This window comes from Haemaphysalis longicornis, unplaced genomic scaffold (assembly GCF_048455015.1).
Source record: "Haemaphysalis longicornis isolate Haplotype H1 unplaced genomic scaffold, Haemaphysalis longicornis Haplotype H1 scaffold_62, whole genome shotgun sequence".
In the NCBI taxonomy this organism is placed as follows: domain Eukaryota; kingdom Metazoa; phylum Arthropoda; class Arachnida; order Ixodida; family Ixodidae; genus Haemaphysalis; species Haemaphysalis longicornis.
In genome coordinates, this window is record NW_027526410.1 from 777,770 (window position 1) to 787,957 (window position 10,188).

The following is a 10,188-nucleotide window of genomic DNA, read 5'->3' on the forward strand; positions in this document are numbered from 1 at the left end:
TCAACTTCGAAGTTTATGAGAAAGCTGTATAGCTTTCCTTTGCAGCCGTATGGCTGCATTTAGGTGGATGTCATACTTTCCTTCACAGAAATTACGGAAGGGTGCGCACCGTGTAGCGCCCTGCCTTCCCACAATAAAGCAGAGTTTGCGACGGTTCCACCTCTAATTAATATAATAGCGTAAATGGAGGTAATTGGCCCATCTAAATTTTCAAAAAACTAAGAACATAAGAACAATATTAACAATACAGATAACAACAAACCCTTAATGACCTGCAATTCTACAATATTGCGTAATTCGCAAAAGTTCCAAATATGATCGTTTAGTAGCGTAAATTGAGGTAATAGGTCGAACGAAATTTGAAAAACTAAAAAACTAGTGCCGCCTAACTGCGCCGCGCGGAAACATCGCACGGGAAAGTATACACTCATCGCACGCATTACGTCAGCTGGGTGGCCGCACGTTGTCTGCTACTGGCGGGCTGCCTGCGCTTAGAAGGTATCAGCGTCGCCTTGTCAGTGAAGGACGAAAACAACTCCTACGGCACTCAAATTGTTTACTGTTTCTTGCGGTTTATATAATTGATTTAATAATGCAAGAATAGATTACTGTTCATTCCTACGACGTGCGTCACCACATTGCAGCTCGAGTTGGTATCGCAGTCTCTGCAAAACGTCGCGGCAGCACTGCTGTAGCCGTGACTTCAAGCGACGTTGTCTAATGATGGGGCCACTTGCTACACTTGATGACATGGATGCCATGACATTGGTGGCAAAGGAACATCACTGAAGCGCTTGTCGCTCCCTGAATAGCAGTATGCATTGGTCTTACCATTTGGATATGTGCAGCGAATAAACACGGAATCAAACAAGCATCTTTTCCATTGTAGGCGCTGGCATATGCCGTACAAAATTAAAACAGAAAATATAGGCACACTATTTTGGCTCACTGCCACTAGAAGGGTTCACTGCTTCTGCAGTGCAAGAAGCACGAAACTACCCAATCTGGTCGCTGATGCTTTTTCGAGATTACCCATTCAGACCGGTCAGTAACTTGCTAAGGAGGAAGAGATAGTGTCGCTGGTAACATTAGTAGTCGATAAAGATACCGTGCAGGTGGCAATGAAGGCAGATGTGACGTTGCAGAAGGTAGTAGAGTATGTGTCCAAGGGTTGGCCCTATAATAAAAAAGTACACAGTGACTTAGCAGCTTATTACCATGTAAAGGATGAACGTTCTGTGCTGGACGGTTTGCTTATACGTGATGGCCGTGTAGTCATTCCCTGCGTACCTGTACCTACGTTCCTCCATTTAGCACATGAAAATCATGAAGGAGTAGTACGTACAAAGCAACTTCTCAGTGAACGTTACTGGTGGCCTCAGATGGATCGTAATGTCACGTCTGTCAGCTGGCAGACAAGTCTGCTAAACCTGATGTAGCTCCATTGCAGCAGGTGGAATGGCCTGAAGGGCCTTGGCAAAAGTTGGGAATGGACAGCGTCGCTCCGTTAGATGTGTCGTACCCCAGATCTTTTGTTACACTAGTCGATTAGTACTCTAGGTAGCCAGAGGTTCTGGCCACAAATTCCATTTCAATTGAGGATGTCATTAAGTTGTTGGACTGGTCTTTCAATCGGGAAGGGCTCCCTGAGGTTTTAGTGACGGTTAATAGACCCCAGTTTGTCTCCAAACAAATGCAAAAGTATCTAAAGGAGAAAGGTATCAGCCACGTGTTCTCGTCGAATTACTACCCTCAGGCTAACGGCCAGATTGAACGGTGTAACAGTGTTCTGAAAAAATATTTACAGATAGCCAGACTTGAAGGCAAGGATGCTTCGAAAAGCATTACACAATTTCTTTGGTCGTATAGGGTTACACCAGATTCAGTGAAAGGTCTTTCTCCGGCTTTTTTGCTTCCTTGCCGTCAGCCTCGTTCCAAAGCGGATACTAGCAACTTTAAATTAAGATACGTAAAAAGGCAGCAGAATCGGACAATTTACTGCCTCAAGTTCGGAATCAGGTTTCACAAAGCAGCGTAAAGCTATGTCAGTACTTTGACAAAAGGAAAGGGGCGCAGCAGACATGCATAAAGGTCGGAGATGTGATGAAATTAAAATTCTATAAGCAAGGATGTCTGCAGTATAGTAAGCCGTTTACAGTGCAGGCTCAGGTTGCACCTTTCACTTTCAAGTTCAGTAATGGAAAGATCTGGAACGCGTCAAAGCTCACAGTCATTCCGAAAGGAATTGAGGTTGGCTCTACACCGTATTCCTTTGAAAATGTTGAGCTCTCTTCGAGGCATGAAGAGTTTTTATACTCTTCATATAACTTAGACATTTTTGACAGTCAGTCCCCTAGTCTACCATTGACATATGGGGCAAGGCCGAGGGTGCAGATAGACTCTGATCTGTCAGAGCTTCCTTCCCTTGCAAGGTCTGGATCGGTTGTTGTTCCGGAAAAGTTAGAATGTGAGGAACAAAATAGTGAGCAAACAGATCCAAATAACCATGCAGACAACACAAGGGAAAATGAGGGGGCGTCTGGGTCTTTAGATATTTGAGGTTCAACGTCTACGCGTCCACACCATAAGACAAAGCAGCCTCAGTGTCATGTCTTGTGTCGGGTCGTATATCACCATTGAGAATGTTTTTGGAGTTTTTCGTACTGGGTTTAAACAAAAAAAATGTCTTACTGTGTTGCGTGTCATATGTGCAACTTACAGGAGTGTGCGCAATTCTGCTAGTCATAATTCCACTGCTCCTGCGCAAGTGATAGTGCTTTTGGGGGACTATGTAGGAGTTTCGTGAGCGACTGAGTGGTTTTTGTGTGGATCATGTGTAAGGAAGATGCAGACATTCTTTGAAAGCACAAGGGAATGCTGTGAAATATGTGTTTCACAGTCTGTGCGAACTTATTTTGCACGGGGAGATGATGTGGAGTATGGGGCGCCCCCTCTGGTGGAGCACCCGCGCACTGTGGGCGCTTGTGTTGTAACTGGGTTGTAACTAGATGTCGTTGCGGCGGGACGCACGTGATGATAATGCTCCAATAACGTGCGTATGTGTGTGTGGTTGTGCCGTCCTCATGTGGAATAAATCATTCTTTGTCTGGGGTTCAAGGAGTGAAGCAGGCTGCACTCTTCTGCGTTGTGCGCGGGCCGGCGCGGCGCGCCTTCGCTCCTGTCACTGCCAAGGTCGCTCGCCGTCGCCCGCGACACATCTTTTACCCTACAACGCCCGGCGCAGCCGCTAGGCTTCTCTGGTAGCATAGAAGTCGTAGTGTTACAGTATATAGCCATCCTAGGGGAGAAGAGTTGGACGTCCTCCGCCGTCTTGAGTTTTTTTTCCCAAAGGACTTTATAGTCCTCCGGGGAAGCCACTCGTCCCGCACGTTGGAGCCGCCCCTCCGGTAGGAGCGGCCAACGAATTCGGTGCACGCATGTGGTGCCGGGTCCACGCGTGCACCGACTGGCAAACGAGTTCTGGCAAACAACTGGCAATCGAGTTCGGGGCGCAGCCCTGCAGCGGGCTTTCGTGTCACGAATGAATCGGCGGCGCGGCGGTTTGTGGAAACTAGACGAGCAACCCTGGCGAAATATATACAGTAATCATAAGTAGCTGCAGCCATGTGCTCCTGTGTTTCCTTTAAGTGTGAACCCAATACTACTGTGACAATTGCTAACTTTCTATATCCACCTAATGATTCGATGTTCGAACTAGAAATCTACAAACATGTAGCCTCTAAACACTATTCCCAAACAAGAAGTTATTCCAGGTTTGCAGGGTATGAAGTGCTTAATACTGTGCTTCCGATGTCATATAGCCCAACGTATATCCGTGCTGCCACACAGCATGCAGTAATAACTATTGGAAACTTACAATTAAGAAAATACTGAGGCTCCTTCAAGTTTCAACTAATCCAAGTAGACTGTAACTGCTTGACGGTGTATTTGCTGCAACCTCCAAGTAACAACCACAAACTAAAAAGCATACTTGAATTAGATGTTACTTCAACATGAGAACGAGAACACCGAAATTATATTGTCTGAGACAATAAGATAAGCTTGATCCTAACACGAATAACTCTGTTTACGTGATTTTCACTCATGCCGGCGAGTTTGAATATATTTATTATAATAGAAGCAAAGCTCTTTCAATGCCCAAATATTTCTTGCAGGTCGGGCGTTTACTACACCATGACATACTCCTCTCCAAACGGTACAGACAATTATAACCACATGAAGTCTACCCACTCTGACCGTAAGTAGCCCCATTCTAAAAAGAATAAATTCTATATTATTGAATGAGATTCTATCCTGCAATACTATTTTCTCAACAGCCCCTCTGGAGAGGCTCTGACTTGTTTGGGAAAAAACTGCATAGTCCTTACTGACATGTTTCCTGACAAAGTAATTTTTTTGTTTTTTTCTTAGAGAATTGTCGTGACTACGCAATTTATAACAGCGGTAGTGGCCACTGATTTTAAAGATCTTGCACGGTCGCTAAACGCTACGTACAAATGTTTCTCAAATCCTGCAGATTTTTTTATTGTCTGGTTGAGGGGGCGAATATGATGCGTAATTGCGAAACATGTGATGTCACTCGCTGCGAGTTGAACGTCTTGGCTGTCATTTATGCCATCGAGCATTAGCTACGAGAATAATTTTGCACAACAAATAAGGATCACCGGCTCGTATTTAACGCTCCCGTTCGACGTCATTCTGCCAAAATACAAAAATGCTAAACAGAAGAAAGCGGTGCAGATACGGCGCAGCAGGGAATAGCTTGCTATAAATATCGCCGTTCATTCACCTTCTCAACATGCAAGCACGCTTAACTGCCCGTAAAAATGTTTTACAGTCCAAATTTTCTCACGTGCTCACGCGTTTTCTCGTTGACTCAACAACCTCTGTCACCAATGTAAAGCCTGGAGCGGCACATGGCGAGTACATCCACAGCATTTGTGCAGTAACTCTATTCCACAACATAGGTTTTGGTGCACTTCGGGGCCTTCTTTTTATACATCATCGGGCAAATCATGCAGAATTAACGAACGAAGTTGACGTCGACAATGCTTTTCAGAAACAAAATTTGTTTGCCGGATTTTCTGAGAGCGTTCCAGGGCGCCCACGTATGCTGAGAGTGTCAGCCAGCCGCAAGAAAGCAACTTAACGCCTGTGACTGTGAGCACTAACACTTTACTAACCGAGCTTTGGCCATGACTTTCCTAAAGGCTGATTTCAACAGACCCTGTACAACGGAGTATTCAAGTTATTCAATCTAGCGGTATAAGCTGGGTAGCGTATACCGCTAGATTGAATAACTAAAGCAAGCAGAGATTCCTTCCATTTTGTATCACTGCGCGAGTTTCTTCTACAAGAAATCAAGCACAAGGGAAAAAAACCCGCCCGCATGTTCCCACGGGGGGAACTCGAGTAAATGCGTCGCAGATTTGTGGGGGTATCGCGTGAATGTTGCGTAATTGGGTATGGTTTGGGAATGCTTAATTGTTATATCGTCTTTATTATTCTTATTTATTGAATGAAGGAGAACCGAAGGCAAGGAGTGTAAAGTTAAAGTCCGTCTTTATTGCTTGGTGCCGCCAAGCAAAGCGTGAAGTCAAGCGAAAGCCAAGCAAAGACGCCCTTGACTGAATTCCGAACGCGCGCTCCGACGCTTATATACACACCGCCCGCGTTCGAGGGAGAGGAGTACGGGGGAGAGACGCGCATGCGCACACTTCCATACACAAGCGCGCGAACTTTTCACGCACCCACCACGCCATTATCACGTGTACACGCCCTGCCGCCGTTACTGTTGAGCGCGACGCAGCGCACGGATAGCTACGACGCATGCGCGCACAGACGCGCTCCCCCCGCACCGCCGCAGGTGTTGTTGAGAGCGACGGAGCGCACGGGGTACACCCGCTCCTCCCGCACCGCCGCACCTGTTGTTGAGAGCGAGGAGGGTACGGGGAAGAGACGCGCACCTGCGCCTCGACGCGACGCGCATGCGCAGTGAGCGTGTGGACGGCGCCAACAACAATCGACGAGTGACATCGCGAGCCTAAGAAATGATCCGCATTTAAAAGAACTCATGCACCCCTCCGTCTAACGGCGACAGAGGTTGAACGCGAAGCTTTCTCGTCACGAATGGTTTGGTTGTCGTCTGGCTGAGTTTGAACTGAGTTTCGACCATGACGAAAAACAAACATCGAGCAATCGGATAGATGCAGTATTCATTACGCGAGTGAACCAGGTTCGATTCCACCCACGCGAACCGTTTTTTTTTTTCTTTTGCTTCACCCGGCGTTTTCGCGTTACAGACGCCATCAGTGAGAGCACTAGAGCTTCACCTTAAAACGTCGATGCGCCACGAGAAATCGACATGGGGAAAGTCCATGTCTTCACCTGCAGGCATCGTCTGTCGAACGACATAAAATAGGTTGCGCAAACCTGTGATGTCGCTTCTTTATAGCATTGCGAGTAGGTTGTCAAAGTTTTGAACATGATGGCTAAAACTAAGGCGCCGCACTGCACAAAGCAGCATCCGGCGCAGTACGCTTACAGCACAAACACGTTGAGCATGAAGTCCCCTGAGCAGGACCAGAGTATCCATTGGTCACACAAATCGTTCATTTCAGGGCGACTGACCTGGTCACATTCCCATGGGACTTAATAATTCATGACCCACGGACTTAAAAAGAATTATTTACCGATATGAAAGGTTTTACATATTTATACAAGTGTTCCTACCGGCCTAGTTTGATTCCTTTAAAAATATATTCTTTGTTGACGGGAATAAGAAAATAAACAAGAAACGCATTTTGGTTCATCCAGTTCTGACTAGGGAGCGCTGGCTATCTAGCAAGCAAGACTTTTATTTTTGTTTCAGTACAGAAGTGACACCTTTCTAAAATAAGCAAACAAGGCCATTGTGAACATTTATATGTAATTGTACAGCTTTTCGTATTGCTGCCAGATGTTTGTTTTAAGTCCGTGGGTCATTGCGTAACTCCCATAGGAAAGTAAACCGGTGAATCCACCTTCATGACAGAGCACGTGAACAGAACTAAACTATAAAAACGATACTGCAGGCCACATGTCTAAACGTCGCGCCACATGAAAATGCTTTGCGGTGTAGACCGATGCGATTTCCCTGCAGGACCAGCAAAAAGCTCGAACCAGAAACTGTCGAAGCGCACTTGATGAAGAGAATGGCTCAGGTTTATGACACCTGAACCTAGTTATCACGAGCGAATAGAAAGACTATGCACATAGTGTTGCGGTACAGTTTCCCTTTTGTTTATATTTCGTAGCCTGTCTTCGAGCAATATCTGCTGGATGACTGCATTCATCATTTCGCTTGCTGTTAAGCGCACGCACGGACCGCGAAACCGGCGTTCCATCGTCGGCGAGTTTGAGGAACCAAGCACCGCAAAGCCTCCTGCAACGCACGGCTTTCGTTGGCGTGCATGTGTTTCTCTAGTCTTCATTCCTGTTAACTCCGTCAGCGCAGCATTTTCATGAATCAGTCATTAAACCCTTTTCTAGTCATGTGATTCGGTTGCGCTGAAGCGCATGCCAAGAGGGCCAGGCTGCCGCTGGGCGAAATGGTACTTGGGATCCACGTGCTTCACTACCACCTAGTAACATGGTTCCGCAGTTGGAATCTTCGGCAATCGAAGCGATACAAAAGAAAATGCGGCTTGTGCGCCGTTGGCTAAAGCTCATTGTGACGCGATGAATGTCCTTTTTTTTCAAGTTTCATTCTAGACAACGTTACAAACATTGCTGTGGGGGGCACGGCTAAAAGCAAACCATTTGCCTGACGTAGGCCATGCCACCCTCATCAGTAGACGGTTGCGGCAAAACAATTCTAGTACGATGCGAAAAATGAAAGCGCAAAGGGAAAAGGCATACGCATTTGGTGAACGCGGATACGACAAGACAAGAATAAAGTTTAACCCGTACCTTATAGAATCTTTTGGTCTTGCTACGCTAGCGACAAGAGCAAAACTGTCACGATTAAAATTTCTACACAATCTCCATCGTACCCGCAGCCGCATCGATGCATTCAGATACATCTCCCTAGCTAAATTCATAGCACTAAGACAGAAATATCCCTACACCATTACCGAATACGCTTTTAACAACGATTTCTTGAAGCATTCATTTTTTCCTCCTTTCCTCCTGTCAATGAGAGAATGGAAGAGTTTAGATTCCTCGATTACCAGCACACAATCATCGTCAGAGTTAACCTCAAAAATCGAGGACATATTCCGTAAACATTATTACGATTTCTTTCTTATCTTTTCTTTTTTTGATGAGCCGTATTTTCGTGATCCAGGCGGGTTTTTTGGTGTATAAATGTTCCCTTGTACCTGGGCGTAAATGTATTTCTTTTTCTTATAGCAACAACTGGTTATACGTTACCGGAGTGTGTGTTATCTTGTGGTGCATTATTGCCGATTCTCTTGTGTGCGCGCGCAACTAGCCTTGTATTGTCTGCTTCATAACTAGTACTGTCTTATATACCGCCTGTAAGAACGTACCAACTTTTAGTGTTTGTGCAGAATTAACGCCATTTTTCAAAATGTACCTATGAAGTTTTGTAAAGGCCTCGAGGCCCCTTAAGGCATTTCTGCCTACATCCTCTGTGCCCTCTTAGGCATCGTCTGAGAAAATATGCCGCTGTAGAAATCTAAAACTGTAAATCGTGTATTCACGAATTGATGCCCTTATGCTTTGGTCTTGTATAAGACTGGCAATATCGAAATGAAAAAATAAATAAATACAATAAATAACTCCACATGGCCAAAATATCAATGTGAGTTATGGAACGTTTTCTCAACATCTAAAAAGTCAAAAGACTTACACAAAACTCAATTTTTAGCCAACATATCCGCAGAATGTCTGCCGTTTTAAAGTAAAAAGCTTCCGGACATCCTACCCTTGCACATTCAAAGCTGTTTCAGTTTTTACCATACCAGGAAAACGGTGCCTCGAGAGTTTGGTCAAAGGTGAGTATTTTGAGAAAATGCTCACCTCCAAAACCGAGAACAACTGATACTTAGAGCCGACGTCCGCATGAAACAATGTTGGGGATCATTTTGAAAGCAGCCGCCATCATCAACGTTAACGCATTTCCTTCTTACGAAACTCAGGTATCCCATGGACTTTTTTCCAAATTTAAGGTAGGTGCCAATAGTGTTTGACTGCATTAAAGCTCAGAAAAATCTTTTTCTGAGAAATTTTTATTTTTCGCAACATTAATGCCCATTCTTGTCGGCAGTAGTAAGAGCACATACACATGTTTTCGCCTTAGGCTGATAGCGTAAATACAGAAACACGCCGTTCTTAACCTAAGCCACTTCATTTATATAATGGCCCTACTACAGCTCCATAGATGTCAAGAAATTCTTCGACGTACCTATTTGTTTACGGGGTATTTTTTAACTTTGAAAAATTACTGTTCAGAATTCAGCCTATATAAAAAAATAGTGCACTATTTTTCTGCACGCTTCACACAAAATAGGGCTATAACCTTGTTTAACAAATTTTCATGCTTTATGTTGGGCCAATCACTCACTTATCAAAATTATCATAATTTGCACATGCATTGAAAATCTTAATCGGTGAATGAGGAAACCTTTTTTAATGCGTAGCATTCTTTGCCGATTAGTTCCCAGAGCCAAGACCTTGCAACGCCCTGCGTTTCTACAAAAATTCAGATATCGCAAAAGTTTCACCTGTAATCGTTATAACAGCGTAAATGGAGATAACGGGTCGCACGAATTTTTGAAAAACTAACAAATAACAGAAATATGAAAAAATTACGAAAAAGTGCGAAACGTGTAACGTCCTACACTTCGACATTAATGCACATGTCGCGAAAGTTCTACTGGTAATCGTTATAATTGCATACATGGAGATAATTGGTATAAGAAAATTTTTAAAGAATAACAAATAAGAAAACTATAAAAAATTACGGAAAATGACAAACCATATAGCATTTGCCCAATAACGCAGGTTTCGCGGAAGTTCCACCTATAATCGTTACGAAAGCGTAAATAGAGGTAATTGTGAGGAACAAACTATTAAAATACAGAAAATAAAATATATTGTAAGGGATATAGTTAACCCTCGGGTAGTAAGCCGAATGTCGTTTATTGGCAGGAGCAGAAGCAG